This window comes from Sphaerodactylus townsendi, linkage group LG03 (assembly GCF_021028975.2).
Source record: "Sphaerodactylus townsendi isolate TG3544 linkage group LG03, MPM_Stown_v2.3, whole genome shotgun sequence".
NCBI classification, from domain to species: domain Eukaryota; kingdom Metazoa; phylum Chordata; class Lepidosauria; order Squamata; family Sphaerodactylidae; genus Sphaerodactylus; species Sphaerodactylus townsendi.
Window position 1 is genome coordinate 165,091,773 of NC_059427.1, and position 16,801 is coordinate 165,108,573.

Genomic DNA, 16,801 nt, shown 5'->3' on the forward strand with positions numbered 1-16,801 from the left:
GCAGGGCTGATAATAGTCCACAACATCTGGAAGTCAAATTACCGCCACAGCTCTAAGCGTTACCGGACATTTTAGAATACAATACAAAAAATCATGAGAGTACATTCAAAGTGCAGACAGGAGACTGTATATAGCAGTATACATTACTTAGAAAGTTCTGTCCTTGTAAAATAAATGTGCTACTTTTCCAAGAGCATGACATCTGTGTTGTTTTAACAGAACTCCCACAACAGAGCAGTCAGAGTAACTTTTCAGATTTGTCTAGAGCTGGGCCAGCCTGGGGAGAGAAATTCCTGATGCCCACATATCTCCAGACAGTCAAGAATAATGAGCAAGAGTCTCTGCTTGATTTTTTTTACAGTGTGGACAAAACCCCCCGATCCTGGAGAGGGATGGATAAATAACGACCCACTTTGTAATGGCGATGGGAAGGTATTGGATGGCCCTTGTGGTAATCCATCTTTGTTGGGAGTTCCGGGTTAATAATTCCAAGATATTTGGCTATGTGCCCCTGTTCTGGTATTATTCTGACAGAGAGGGGTGAGCATGATTTATTTGCTTGCCCCAATGTGGTCAAGTCATGATTGCCAACTCTGGATTGGAAAATCCCTGGAGATTTTGGGAGTGGAGGTTAGAAAGGGGGGAGCATAATGCCATAGATTCTTCCCTCCTGGCCGTTAGTACGCCCAGGGGACAGAGTCTCTGTGGGCAAGAGATCTGTTGTAATTCTGGGAGATTTCCAGACTTCCTTATCTGCAACTATCTTTTTTTAACCAAAGGGGCATTTGATGATAAAGATTCATGGACACTGATCAGCTAAGGTCCAAAGCCCCAATCAGGAAGTACTCCCCAACAAGACTTGGGGTTAAATAACAATCGCCAGAACCATCTCAGGCCTCATCAGTTAACTTGATCCATCATAATCAGATCAATAATTACATCTGGAGGCCTCACTTCAAAAAGCATGTGGACAGAATGGAGCATGTGCAGAGGAAAGTGATGCGAATGATCGGGGGCCAGGAGGTCAACCTCTGTGAGGAAAGGCCAAGGGATTTGGGAATGTTTAGTCTGGAGAAGAGGGGATTGAGGGGGATTGCTCCTTTAAGTATTGAAGAGACTGTGTATCACTTAGAGGAGGGCAGGGAGCTGTTCTTGTTGGCAGCAGAGGATAGGACTCACAATAATGGGTTTAAATTACCAGGAGAAAGGTTCCTACTAGATGTTAGGAAAAATGTTTATAAGAAGAGTTTTGCAGCAGTGGAATTAGCTACCTAGGGAGGTGGGGAGCTCTCCCTCATGCGAGACCTTGGGGATTTCCGCAGGGCCTGTAAGACTGAGTTGTTCCACCAGGCCTTTGGAGACGGCCTGAGGGTGCCCTGCTCCCTCCTCTTGCCCCACCCCATGGGGCCCTAATACCATCAGGACCCATTATTTCACATTAGGAGGGTTTCGTAAGGGCGCGGGCAATGTTTTAAGATATTACTGTTTTAATTATATGTATGTTTTTAGCTGATGTTTTATCTGTACACTGCCCTGAGTCCTTCGGGGATAGGGCGGTATACTAAATCTAATTAATTAATGTTTATAATAATAATAATAATAATAATAATAATAATAATAATAATAATAATAATAATAATAATAATAATAATAATCCTGCATTGAACAGGGGGTTGGACTAGATGGCTTGTCTGCCCCCTAACAAGTCTATGGTTTTATGATTCCATCCTTTTTTCTATTAAGGTGGAGGAGAAGGTGCTTTTATACTCAGACAGAGGTGTAGCTAGGGAAAATGGAGGCTGGTGCAAAATCTGAGTTTTGAGCCCCCACCCTGGTATGGGTAGCCCCCCACGACCAAAGGCCACCCTCCCCCACTACGGCCAAAGAAAAAATTTTTTGCACCAGGTCATCTCAAAGTCACCATCACATTATAGAACATGCCCCAACTCACAAATCTGAACACACCCAGGGTTCCCTAGTTTAAACAACATTGAAAATTATGCTGCTTTTTTGTCGGGGGGGGGGGATCCCCCCGGAGTATCATTTTCAATGTTGTTTAAACTAGGGAGCCCCGACTCTCCTTTTAAATCCTCCTTAAAGGGAGAATCCATCCTGAAACAGCATCACTTTCAATGTTATTTAGACTAGAGAGCCCAGATTCTCCTAGAGAATTCAGATTCTCCTTTTAAATCCACCCTAAAGGGAGAAGCCGGGCTCTCTAGCTGAAACAACATTGAAATGATGCTGTTTCAGGAGAACCCTCACCCCAACAGCATGTCACTTTCAATGGCTGGTAGACAAGGGATCCTAGATTCTCTTTTTTAAAATCCACGTAAAGAAAGAATCTGGGCTCCTAGTTTTAACAACTTTATTGAAAATGATGCTGTTCAAGAAATGGAATTCCCCACCCATCCCCAAACAAGATCACTTTCAATGTTGGTGGTTGTGGGTTTTCGGGCTGTGTGACGTGATCTGAGTAGATCTTGTTCCTAGCGTTTCCACCTGCATCTGTGGCTGACATCTTCAAGGGTATATCACAGAAAAACTCTGTTATCTGCATGGCCAGACTTCTCTTATAACAGACTTTCTCTGCAATACACCTCTGAAGATGCCAACCTAGATACAGGGTCAAACTATTAAGACAAGATCCTAGACTCCCATGACTCCACAACCGAGGAAAACTCTGCTCTTTCAGATGAATCTAGCTGTGAAAACCTTCAACCACTTTCAATGTTTTTTTATAACCTAGGGAACCCAGATTCTCCCTTTAAATCCACTCAGAAGGGATTTAAAGGGAGAATCTAATGAGATACCTGTCAGCAATGTTTAAGTTAGCAGTACCAAAATTTCAGGCTACCTTCAGGAGACTCTCCTGGTGATACCACCCAGGTTTGGTGAAGTGTGGTTCAGGGGGTCCAAAATTATGGACCCTCAAAGAATTCAGCCCCATTTACTATTAGCTCCCATTGGAAACAATGGGGGGATGGGGTATACCCTTTGGGGGTCCGCGTTGGACCCCTGAATACTCCTGAAACCTGCCTGTATCATCAGGGAGTGTCTCCCTGAGGAAGCCTGAAATGTTGAGGTGCTGCTAACCTAAAACTGCACTTGGCTGGCCAACGAAGAAAAAAACATAAAAATATTTTTAAGAGCTGTTTCCCCAACTCCGGTGCGCCGGTTAGCGATACCCCAACTTCCCTGGTAGCTACACCTCTGTACTCAGATACTTGGCTTTTCTCTGACCAGGGGAGGCAGCTGGTAGCTAGGTAAGTCAACTACTAGTTAACCTCCAATTAGCCTTGCCTCTAGAAATAATGGAGAGGAATATATCTGATTTATATGTATTCAGGTAATGCCACTTGTTTCATCTCCCTTGCTCTTTCTCTGTTCTGTGGAACTTCCATATTTGTTTGTACACAGCATAAACATGTTGAAACATGGATAGTACAGTATCCAAGATCATGTGAGCGCACAGTAGTGACGTAAATAAATACCAGGAGTATGGAGTTGTGACTAGAAGCGCCAACCTCCAGGGAGGACCTGGGAATCTTCTGGAATCACAGTTTATCTCCAAACTTCACAGAACAGTTCTCCTGGAGAAAATGGCTGCTTTGGAGGGTGGAGTCTATGACATTGTACCCTACTGAGGTCACTGTCCTCCCCAGGTTCCATCCCCAAATCTCCAGAAGTTTCCCAACCTGGATCTGATAACCCTACACCCTGTCCCCTGACTGTGGCTGTAACATACAGAAAAGAAGAAGAAGAGTTGGATTTATATCCCCCCTTTCTCTCCTGTAAGGAGACTCAAAGGAGCTTACAAACTCCTTTCCTTTCCCCCCCCCCCCTCACAATAAACACCCTGTGAGGTGGGTGGGGCTGAGAGAGCTCCAAAGAACTCTGACTAGCCCAAGGTCACGCAGCTGGCATGTGTTGGAGTGCACAAGCTAATCTAGTTCACTAGATAAGCCTCCACAGCTCAAGTGGCAGAGCAGGGAATCAAACCCGGTTCTCCAGATTAGAGTGCACCTACTCTTAACCACTACGCCACACTGTTCTACCTGTTTTGGAAAGTTTCTCAGGACCAGGTCTAGATTGGACAGCTTAGCCTTATGCAGTGTCCATAACCCTTGACAAGGGTATAGAAAGCAACTGTGTCTCAGTGAGATGATCTTAGGCCTGAAATACATGGATACCACTTGTATAAATGGTTCTCCAGAAGCCCAGGTGGCAATAACATGACCAAACATATAAAGCAGGGTGCCAGATAGACACAGGAAAAAGCACCCATGATTAAGTGATTTTTCTGCCCATGAACTGCACTGAAATGTGTGGAGAGGAGGGACAGTTGATGGAATTTGAGTTAACAACAATAAATCTAAAATGGGTAAGGGAGGGTGACAGAATTTAGCAAGCGAGAGTTCAGGTTTGCCGAAGACATCCCTGTTCAAAGTGATTAAAACCCCAAGCTTCTGAAATGCAGGCAATTGTCAATCTGCATTTCTGTTTGTTGTGATCGTAGATCAACGAAGAGTGACACACAGCCAGAGTCCTATGCAATTGTCAAGTCTGATCAGATTGCATAAAGATAGAGTGTGTGTCACTGATCCCTATATATGGAAGATCAGCTGATTCGATTGTATTTTCATTGTTCCAAGTTTCAATCTTGTACTCATCCATGAAGATTCGGATCTGTACACCCAAACATTAACTGGAATCTCTGCTTTCTCATTTTCATTTGACATGGTGGCTGAAGTTTATTACAGAATGGTAAATCCACGTCAAGGAATTCTGAGGATGTGCTTGATAAAAGTTTCCAAAGGCAGTCAAAGCTGACAAGATGAGTTGGCTTAGTCTTCGGTATCCAAACAGTTCTGCTTAAACCGATGCTGCATTTGTTATCTCACATAACTGAGCTGTGGAAACCACGCCGAAGCATTATAAACAGTATTGCAGACAATTGAAAATGGCATGCTCCAAAATGAATTTTCTCCCGGCTCTCTTAATTTTATTCTGTTGCTAGGTGCTTAATAGGAGTTGGCTGAAATGTTCCAAGAATGAATAGTACAATCTTGGATTGTTTGCATCGGAGATAAAACACAAAGCTGATTTTATTTTATTTTTTAGCAGTTTGCACATTTTGTAATCCTAGTCGGGCTGGGAGAGGCATTAAATTTTTTGAAGACTTTATTGCTCTTGAAAATGCTGGAAAAAAATGTTTCGGGAGGATTTGCTGTGGCTTTAACTGAAGAGAAAGAGCTAAGGACGATTGGAGCTGCGTTGTTTCGGTTTGCGGGAACAGGTTTCATAACCTTTTTCTGAAAGCAAACAGGTTTAGTGCCGGCTGGGTGCTTTCAACTGAACTTGCAGATATCCCAGAGCTATGGATGAAGTTCTTGCTTTTGTTGCTGTGATAGCAGACAGCTGGATTGGTCGCTTGGCAAAGGAGACATCACTCCATCAGATGTGAGCGGGACGCGTTAGACCGACAGCCAAATCAGATTTGTTTCCTTCTTATGGATTTCACATTTAAGAAACTGATTTTTTTTTTTAAAAAAATGGCTATCCTAATGCTTATTTGACCAGACTGAGTGATGGTTGATTACTCTTCTAGTTCTGTTTACTCTGGGCAAAGATTATTCCTCCCCCCGCACTTCGCGTGCCGATCAGTTCTGTTTAAGAGACACAGAGACAATTGGTAACGGCATATAGCGACGTTTAGCTAGGGGCTTCCTTGACAACCCAAACAAGACTCTTTGATGCGAGGTATCAGCTACATAGCCACAAGGGCACGAAGTGCGAAAGAATCCAATTATGTTCATTTTGATATCGTCTCATGCTGTTGCTTGGGGTTTTGTTGTTGTTTCTTTCCTGGCTTCATGTTTGCATAAAGCTTTTACTGCTGGCAGTCTTCAACTTCAGCAATTGCTTGCAGCGAGTCTGATGTGTGTGTGTTTCATTCGTAGGAAACAGGTTTGATGCCTTTCTATCCAGAAGGCTTAAATGCAAGAAACACCAAAGTGATCTTATCGGATGAAACTCGTGGACATTTGCCACCGACGTCCTGCTTCTCTTTAGCTTCGAACTACTAAATTGGTGAGTGAAATTCAATCCTCCAATGATCACATCTTCTGGCTAATATAGAGAAATGAAAGGGGGGGGGGGAAATCTGGCAAAGAGGTAACTGGAGCGTGTAGAAATGTTGTGTGTGTTATCCTACCTGTTGTGCATGCCCCTTGCAGACTTTGCTATTAAGCTGACAATTCCATGTGCCAATTTGACTCGTATTTGAGAACTGACAACTGTACATCAAATTGAAGAATTTCTCTCTCCAAACTGATTTAGAAAATGATGTAGATTGCCCATCACGGGAAAGACAGTGGCATTGCAAAAATCATATTACAGTTGACATATATATTCAGATCGATATAAGCTGCATATTCCTATTGACAAAAGCTGTATAAATGTTGGCAGTGGGGGAAGGGGCAGGAGACTGTTGTCTCAGATGTTATTTTTTTGCGATGTGTGATGAGTATCAAGAGGTTTGCTGACTGGTGTTCAATTACTGTAATGGTGACAGGAACCGCACAACGCTGTGAGACCTCCCCCCCATCCCAGTCTCCGAGCGGTATAAGGTATCTGCAGTAGTCCAGTTACTGAAATATTTATCAACATTATCACCCTTTATTACCCCTGTGGTATTAATTCTCTGCAAAAGGCAGAGGTTCCGAAAAGAACAGCAGCTAAATGCAATTCACATACGAGGAACTGGAATGCACACCCTCCTGCTGAGTTCTGCAGATGGCCCAGCAATTTGACCTGCTCTGATAAGTACCCTGAGTAGGATGAAATACTGTAATGAGCACGAGGTGCTGCTAGAATAATATACTTGAATCCCGTCTCTTAAGCTGTGGCCCAAGGTCTCCAGGGACAACAGCCTCTTGTTCATTGGCTCGTGGCACCACCTAGCGTTGAGTCAGGTAGGTTTTCATAAGGAACTTGCTGCCAGACAGCAATTGGATCCATGTATGTGTGCAGTAAAATGGTCCATTTGGGGCTAGCAAGTTCACGAAGCACTTGAATGTTCAGTTTGGAGCAGAGGAGATCAAGGGGAGGCGCGCCAGTTATTTCTCACAGAGTATTTGAAGGAGACTGTCATTTAGGCCCGCTCGCACGTAATGCGAGCAGCACCTCCACTGGCATGAAGTATGCCGGTGGAGGTGCAGGGACTGTTCACACACTAGCATGTGTGCAGCCCTGACTTCCCTCTCGGTGGTCCCCCTCCACTCACCATCTTGTGCAGCATCCTCTGGATGACTGAGAACCCTGCGGTGCCCTACATGACCTCAAATTAGCGGAGACGGCGATAGACAGGTAGCCCTCAGAAGGACGTTACCTAAGGCGGTAGATGGAGACAACGAGGAAAGCAGTGGCTTCCCGGTATGGTTTGCACCAGCTGCTGAAACGCTGTTTCTCAATAACCTCGCTTGTTTAGCGCAGCAACAACGCGTCCTGTGCAAACGGCCTCCCAGGGACGGCATTTTTGCCATCCCTGGGACGCTGTATAGAGGAGTTCAGGGAGCTGTTCCTGTTGACAGCAAAGGATAGGACTCACAACAATGGGGATAGGCTGGGCAGCTTCAGTGCGTGGTAAGAGTTTGTTTGTTTTTTTTGCAATAGGAGTTGCGCGAAGTGGAATTTGGTCACTACCAGTCAGCAAAGCAGCGGTTGGCCAACATCACCAGGATAACTCTATGCCTGTGGTAGCGAACCTGTAGCACTCAGATGGTATGGACCACAATTCCCATCAGCCTACCAGTGGCCATGCTGGCAGGGGCTGATGAAGTAACATCTAAGGTCCTGGGGTCGCCCTACTCTATGCTGATCCTGCATTGAGCAGGGAATTGGACTAGGTAGCCTGTATGGCCCCTTCCAACTCTATGATTTTATGCCATTATGGCCAGCAACAGGGCATTGTTTTTGTGCACATTCAGGAAAAGGCAATGAAGTTGTAGCAGACTAGTTAGCAGCTATAGGAACTGGGGTTGTTGGAGGAAAAGGGGGAAAGTGGAGCATCCCATTGACTATTTGGTGAAGGGGGAGTGACAGCAGAGTGCATTAGAGATGTTAGGAAGAGTACCTACAAATGGTGGCATACTCTAAAGTTTAAGGACATTGACCCTCTCTGTTACAGAATACCTTTAAAGGTAGCAAAAATGTACCTCTTGAAGATATCTGAGTGATGCCATAAGATGGGCACAAAAAAGGAAAATGGGAATGAAGTCCTCCCTCTGCAAATGTTTGAAATTTCCAAAGCTCTCAATAGAGATGCATAATTCTGAGCTGGAATGTGTTAGGCCTGGTCTAGGCAACAAATTGGTCATGTGTCTGGCTAGTGACATAACAGCTGGCAAGAGTGCTTGCTATGAGCATTGATTGTTGGACTGGTTGAAGGTGGACAAGTTGAAACTTAATCCTGACAAAACAGGTTCTCTGAGTTAGTAGAAAGGCAGACCAAGGACTTGAGATCCCTCCTATCTTGGAAGGGGTTATACTTCACTTGAGAAGACAAGCGTGCAGCTTGGGAATTCTACCTGAGACAGTGGTCACCTCAGAAAACTGGATGACTTTTATCGACCTTCAGCTGGTATGTCCATTCCGAAGTCAGTCAAGCCTAAGTCAATCAAGTGATCTACACCTTAGTCACATGTAGACTGGACCATTGCTAGGAGCTCTACTTGGGGCTACCCTTAAAAAAATGTTCAGAAGCTGCAGATAGTATGGAATGTTGTGGCTAGACCCATGGTGGCAAACCTTTGGCACTCCAGATGTTATGGACTACAATTCCCATCAGCCCCTTCCAGCATGGCCAATTGGACATGCTGGAAGGGGCTGATGGGAATTGTAGTCCATAACATCTGGAGTGCCAAAGGTTCGCCACCATTGGGCTAGACTGCTAGTTAGGGCTAGTTACCGGCAGCACACAATCCTGATGCTACAGTGATTACCCTGACTACCAATCTGCTCCTGTGCCCAGTTCAAGGTGACGGTCCTTTAAAGCTGTACATGGCTTGGGACAGGGTTATCTTGTCCCATATGTTCCTGCCCCAGAATGAAAATCACAGGGAGAGGCTCTCCTGAATCTCCCACCAGCCACATAAGTTCACCTGGTGGGCAGAAAGGAGAAGGCCATTTCAGGGACAGCCCCACAGTTAAGGACAACCTCCTCCTTCCCAGCCCCCTCAGTTTCAATCTTCAGAAGGCAGCTGAAGTTTTATTTAGGACTGCACTGACTAATTTAGTTTTATTTATTGGCAGTCCTACTTGAGATTTAAGCTGCCATCTTTTACATGTTTGTAACCATTGTAACAACCTAATCCAGAGCAGGCTGGTGGGTGAGGACAGAGCTACTCCAGCATTGCCCCACCCTCTCCCCAGGGCTTTCCTGTGGTGCAGGAAGTCCCAAAATGCAAGAAAAAGAGAGAGAAAACCCAGATAACCCCCACAGGGGATAATAGAGATACACCACAAAAAATGTGGTGTATCTCCAACACCAGCTCTGCTGGCACACAGGGTTGAACGAGCAGTAGGAGCCGACTAAGGTTGGTTCCACCACTCTGTCTGCCAGGGGCGTAACGAGGCAGCCCTGGGCAAACTGTAGCCCTGGGCAAAACCTGAATTGGATGCCCCCCCCCATGGGCAGCCACTCCACCATGACCAAATTTCTTTTTGCACCAGGACATTGGTGCCTGCAGGGGATGCATTTTTAGACATATCAGCACCACAATTTCAGCATATCATCAGGAGACTGTCCTTATGCTACTCCCCAGGCTTGGTGAGGTTTGGTTCAGGGAGTCCAAAGTTATGGACTCCCAAAGGGGGTGCCCCCATTCCCCATTGTTTCCAATGGGAGCTAATAGGAGATGGGGCTACAGTTTTGAGGGTCCATAACTTTGGGCCCCCTGAACCAAACTGCACCAAACCTGGGGGGGAGGGGGTATCATCAGGGCAGTCTCCTGATGAGACCCTGAAAGTTTTGAGACTGTGCCTTCAGAAATGTCCCCCCCCAGCCTGCAACCCCCATGGACAGCAATACAGAAAACTCAATGCAGAACAAAGATTCTTGGGCAAATTTCTGGGATGTTCCTGCAGGGGGTGCATTTTTGGATGTATCTGGCACCAAAATTTCAGGGTATCATCTGGAAACTGTCCTTATGGCACCTCCCAAGTTTCGTGCACTTTGGTTTTAGGGGGGGTCCCAAAGTTGTAATACCCTGAAAGGGGGTGCCCCATCCCCCATTCTTTGCCTTCTAGAGGAGATGGGGGGCTGCCCTTTTGAGGGTCCATAACTTTGGACTCCCTAAACCTGAAGCTGCACCAAACCTAGGGAATGCCATCCTGTTGATCTCCAGATGATGCAAAGAAACGTGGTGCTGATACATCCAAGAATACCTCCCTGCAAGAACATCCCAAAATTTGCCCAAGAATCTTTGTTCTGCATTGAGTTTTCTGCATTGCTGTCCATGGGGGTTGCAGGCTGGCTGGGGGGGCACATTTCTGAAGGCACAGTCTCAGAACTTTCAGGGTCTCATCAGGAGACTGCCCTAATGATACCCCCCAGGTTTGGTGCAGTTTGGTTCAGGGGGCCCAAAGTTATGGACCCTCAAAACTGTAGCCCCATCTCCTATTAGTTCCCATTGGAAACAATGGGGGATAGGGGCACCCCCTTTGGGAGTCCATAACTTTGGACTCCCTGAACCAAACCTCACCAAACTTGGGGGGTATCATAAGGACAGCCCCCTGATGATACCCTGAAATTTTGGTGCCGCTAGCCTAAAATCTGCACCCCCTCCAGGCCACAAATGGAGAACCACTAAAAATACCCAAAAACAAACCCAGCATTTTGATGCCCCCCCAAGGTGATGCCCTGGGCAGCTGCCCACCTTGCCCAATGGGCATTACGCCAGTGCTGTCTGCCCCTGGAATGCCCTGGCTATGCTGGTGCAGTTTGTTGTGCCAGTGGGCCTAGGGACAAGTGACGGCTTCCAGGTCAGGTGCCACCAGAGACGTAGCTGGGCCGTGCTGTGCCCGGCGTGCACTCTGTGTTTTCCACACACACCCCCCCATGGCGCCCTGCCTCCCCATCATGCCCCCCCACACTTATCATAGTGAAACAGTGCAGGCTGGAAAATTGGCCTGTTCCCTTCAAGCTGAAAATGGCCTGTGGGAACAACACTTCCCAGGAGACCTTTGGGCTCACAAGCTCTCCTGGGAAGTGTAGTTCCCACCAGGCCATTTTCAGTCTGAAGGGAACAGGCCAATTCTCCAGCCTGCACTGTTTCACTATGGTAAGTGTGGGGGACGGGGGCACCACGGGAGGGCAGGGGTGATTTTCCACCCCCAAGCACATGTTTGGTGCAACACGCCCTCCCGCCCCCTGGTAGCTCTGCCTCTGGGTGCCACAGAGTTGCATGACACTTGGCTGCTCGGGTAAGTTGCCCCTCTGCCAGTTCATTTGCCCCTTGTGCCAGCAGGGTGGGTACCCATACTGGTGCAGGACTATGCCAACTCCAAAGAGGAGTCCCCCCCTCCAGAGGCGTATCCATGGAAAATGGAGCCTGAGAGCAAAATCTGAGTTTTGTGCCCCCCTTATGGGTGGCTGCCCTCCCCACCACAACCACCAAGCAATTATTTTTTGCACCAGGTCATCACATTATAGAACATGCCCCAACTCACAAACCTGAACACAGCAATAATTCATGCCACACAGCAGAAATAACAATTTTTGACAATGTTTTCAAAATGCTTTCAAAATATATTGTCAAAGGCTTTCATGGCTGGAATCACAGCTGGAATCACTGGGGTGTTGTATGGTTTCCAGACTGCATGGCCATGTTCTAGTAGCATTGTCTTCTAATGTTTTGCCTGCATCTGTGGTTGGCATCTTCAGAGGAACTGATGGTAGTAAAGCAAGTGGAGTATATATACCTGTGGAATGTCATTATATGGTTATATCCAGCACCCCCAATTGCCCCCCAGTATTGAAAACACAGCACAGAGCCAAGGAAGGAAGGAAGGAAGGAAGGAAGGAAGGAAGGAAGGAAGGAAGGAAGGAAGGAAGGAAGGAAGGAAGGAAGGAAGGAAGGAAGGAAGGAAGGAAGGAAGGAAGGAAGGAAGGAAGGAAGGAAGGAAGGACCAGAGACAAATTTCAAGTCATGTTTTTCACAGTAGTTGCACACTTTGAATTTTGATACTAACAATGTAAGGCACTTACTAACATGAACTGACAGTCTTTACAAAATAACTTCTCTTGTAATACTCAGAATAAAATATAAAGATTTCTGTAAGACAAGGTGGAAGTAGTCTTCTATGGTATGAATTTGTTAAAGTCACAAACCTGTATCCTAACCACTCCGTCATACTGATTCTCCCAGTGGTAATGCCTACACAATTCCAGTCTACTTTATTTAATGCATTTATTTCATTCAGTTTACATGCTACCCCTCCCACCCCCAGCGTCAAAACTTTGCCTGTCAGTGCCAAATGGCAGGTAAGTCAGGGGGAGGCAGTGTACCATCCTCTGATGTGGGCCGAAAGCCCGGCATCTTCCCCTTGGCGCCCCCGGGTATCCCGGACACAGATCGTATCAAAGGAAGGTGTGAACTGTTCCCAGGCTCACAATGCTTTGTAGTGAATACTTTGTAGTTTGTAGAGGAGAGTGGGATCCGTTTGGCTCGGTGGTAGAGGGCAACGGGATATAGGTAAGGGGTTTGCGCGGGAATCGCCAGATTCCTCTTTTACGATGTTACCTACACTCTGAATTAAAGGCTTTAGAACTAATCTACAGTTTCTGTGATTTCCAGATCCGAGGTTTGACACCCAGGCTCAGGGCAGCTTCCAGTACATAATAAACAATAAAATAATCACATTAAATATTATTCAAAACACAGATGGCAACTAAAAACATCCATCTTAAATTCATTAAACCTCAAGCAACTATTGCATTGTTGTCAGATCATTGGTTTATCAGTGTAACAGAATAACTCCTTCTCAACTGGGTCAAGGAGCAGCAGTGGCGTAGGAGGTTAAGAGCTCATGTATCTAATCTGGAGGAACCGGGTTTGATTCCCAGCTCTGCCGACTGAGCTGTGGAGGCTTATCTGGGGAATTCAAATTAGCCTGTGCACTCCCACACACGCCAGCTGGGTGACCTTGGGCTAGTCACAGCTTCTCGGAGCTCTCTCAGCCCCACCTACCTCACAGGGTGTTTGTTGTGAGGGGGGAAGGGCAAGGAGATTGTCAGCCCCTTTGAGTCTCCTGCAGGAGAGAAAGGGGGGATATAAATCCAAACTCTTCTTCTTATTCTTCTTCAAAGGTGTACCCTGCTTTTAATACAAAGGTAGCGCAGCCTGCATTTGGCTAAACACTGAAACTTTCAAGGGTTTTTCCTTTCACCCTATAGTCACCAAACCACTTCTTCTTTTTGCAACACATTTATAGCCAATGTGTAGCCACCCATATTCCCTGGCAGAAAAACAAACATTCCATAGCTGTTGCAGGTAACTCCTTGATGATCCATTTTTAGGTGTCTTAAATTCTGGATACACAGGTTGTCCTTTAATCTCTGCTTCCAGTTGAAGGATATGGCCCAGGTGGGAAAGAAGAATAGTGGAGATGAATAACTGGATTCGCAGGTCGTGCCACCAGGAATGTTTGGGTTTCTTGGACCATGGTCTGTGGTTTCATGAAGAGGGACTAAAAGAGCATTTTTGCTAGGAGATTTGACAAACCTTATCAGGAGGGCTTTAAACTGAGTGAAGTGGAGGAGGGAGACAATGGCCATTTCCCCACTTACAAAATGGTGACGATATGCTGCGGTTTCCTTTGCTGCGGGACCTTTTGATTGCGGGCTCATGGTCCCCACTGCAGCGTCCGCCCCCTTGTTCAAATGAATGCTGCAGCCACGCAGCCACTACGCAGGACTCCCAGCAGTGACCCTCCATTGTAAGGAGGAGTTGAGTGACATCAGCATCCGTAGCTCCGTACCAATGGGGCCAGGGTTTGCATGAATATGTTAAATAAAATTGGGGAAAGGATGGCTCCCTGCAGCACCCTACACTTGATGGGGTGTTGCTACACTTGATACATCCCCCCCCCCCCAGCTATCACCTGCAGGAAAGAGGGGAAAACATGCCGACGAGCAGTTGCTGCAGCCCCCTGGGATGCCCAGACACGGCGCTGAGCACTGCATCAGGACTCCTGTGCTGCTGCCAGCCCTATAGAGGGCCTTCTTGTGGCAGGGAGGGGTTTTTCATTTCTTCTTCCTCACATCCCTGAAAAGCTCTCTGGAGGTGGTGACATGACAGCAACAACCCCCCCCCCCCTTGCCAGTGGCTCTGAACTGGCTTTAAGAATGCCAACGATATTCTGAATTTTGAACCGTTGGAATTTATATATTAAAATATATTTATCTTGCTTTCAGCTCATGAGCTCCCTTCACATAAAAGCCATGTCAGAAGGATACATTTTGCCCACTGAGATTACCAGTCTCCACTTTGCCCCCTCACCTCTACCTTTACCTAGGAGCCTGCAACGCTACTTCTCCTTGTCCTTTCTCTCCTTGATTCCTTTTGAAAAATAGTGAAGCAAAGTGTTCATGCCCTATAGGAACTTCCCAGACTCTCATGAGAGTCTCTCCTCTCACAGAAGGTCAGACATAATTTTTGGTTGCCTTGGCAACCCTACAGATTAGGTAACCAAATGATGGCTTCCCTCTCAGGCAGGAATGGGAACAGGGGATCCACCACCCATACCTCCACCTGAAAGCTTGAATGATGAATGAATACTATCTTACTCTAGCTCCCCTCAGTCTTCTGTAAAAACAGTGGGGAAGCTACACATGCCACGTCCTCACAAGATTCCTGCACTGACCCTGTTGAGTGTCTGAGATCTGCAAGATTAGGCTGTAGCTATACCACGTTGTCTGGTGTTCCAGCTGAGCCACAAACCTATTTGGTGGCCCCTGTAAAACTACTGTTGTTGTAGCCTGCTGCCTACATCATGGAAATCAAGTTAACAGTTTGGCCTTTTCCACACAAGTCACTTGGAACATTTCCAGAATGTCTTCTATCTCTCCCCCTGCTTCCCTTAACCATGATTTCTATCCACACTCACCTCCTCCAGATATTTTAGGGGAGGGGGTTGCTTATTCATTGAAACAATTCTTTTTTACTGGTTGTTGTGGGTTTTCCGGGCTATGTGGCCATGGTCTAGTGCCGTGGTGGCGAACCTTTGGCACTCCAGATGTTATGGACTACAATTCCCATGAGCCCCTGCCAGCATGGTCAATTGGCCATGCTGGCAGGGACTGATGGGAATTGTAGTCCATAGCATCTGGAGTGCCAAAGGTTCGCCACCACTGTTCTAGTAGATCTTGTTCCTAACGTTTTGCCTGCATCTGTGACTGGCATCTTCAGAGGTGTATCACAGCGAGAAGTCTGTGTCCAGTGAGAAGGGCCTTCTTTTTTAATCCATTGCTTTGATGCTTTGTGACTCCATTTGATTGATATTTCATTAATTCAACCCCCCCCCCCCAAGAAACCCCTCACAAAATGACAAAAATGAAGAGGCAAAGGGGGGGAAGGAGTGAGGTGAGGGATGTGAAAAAATGGCAGACCAGGTGCTGTTGGGAAAGTTGAGCTTTGGCACAGTCATGTGGGAAATGGCCAGGCTTTTTGGCGGGAAAGATAAAATGTTTCAAATATGACCACACCTCGAGGGAAGCCGGCTTGGAAATGTTTCAATGATAAGCAACATAGTAAAAAAATTTCAAAAAGAATGAGGCAGAAAATGCTAGGAAATGCAACAAAATGGGGGGAATAACGGGCAGAACTACATGAAGAAAATGGAAGTGATGTAAATGGCTTATGCAGAAAAGGCCTTTATTTTGCTGAGTTGTGATAAGGATTACAGACCTAGGGCACATGAAGACAAGAATCTGACATGGTGTGTGTGTGGGGGGGGGGTCTTAAGGGAGGCAAAATGTCAGGTAGGAGCCTGGCAGTCTGGGACCACGGGAGGATGGTAGGGGTACAAGAGTCTTTTCTTCTCTGTAGGTGTCCGGTTATCTCTGCCGCTTGGTGCAGCCTGGGTGACAGGAACTATACTCCTTTACCAAGTATGAAAATGTTGCTTTGTTTTTGTTTTGTAGAGTAGCGCCTTTTGGCTAGGGTGCTGGGGTGCTGAGGGGATTATATACTAGGGGTTTATGTGGACTTTTCAGAAATTTCTTTGCTGATGTTATCCATCAGGTTCTAAATAAAGACTACTGATCAGATATGCAGTTTATTCTATCTTCGGACCCGAAATCTGACATTTGACACCAGCATAGAGTTTCCCTTCCTATGGGCGCCAGTTCCAATTCTTCATGTAAATAACCTCAGAGACAAAAACTGTGGTATGTTTTTGGAATAGAAAACATTACTATCCATAGAGGGACCTTTGACCAGCATGGATCAATCTTACTTTAAGGCTGAGATTGACAATACCAAGAAGTATGGGCGTAATGAGGCAAACTGCAGCCCTGGGCAAAACCTGAGCTGGATGCCCCCCCCCCTCCCATGGGCGGCCACTCCACCATGACCAAATTTTTTCCCCCAGGACATTGGTGCCTTCAGGGGGTGCATTTTTAGACATATCAGCACCAAAATTTCAGCGTATCATAAGGAGACTGTCCTTATGCTACCCCCCAGGTTTGGTGAGGTTTGGTTCAGGGAGTCCAAAGGGGGTGCCCCATCCCCCATTC

The 16,801-nt window shown here is 46.4% G+C and overlaps 1 protein-coding gene across 1 annotated transcript in view; it reads left to right on the forward strand.

Moving 5' to 3' along the window:
* The first annotated feature begins 5,621 nt into the window (after window positions 1-5,621).
* The window catches only part of ANKFN1 (ankyrin repeat and fibronectin type III domain containing 1), a 220,743-nt gene continuing 209,563 nt past the window's right edge, over window positions 5,622-16,801 (forward strand). Inside the window, exons 1-2 of the mRNA XM_048487371.1 lie at window positions 5,622-5,763; window positions 5,964-6,093. The gene's annotated coding sequence lies outside the window, so the exon portion shown is untranslated. The remainder of the gene's footprint in view (window positions 5,764-5,963; window positions 6,094-16,801) is intronic.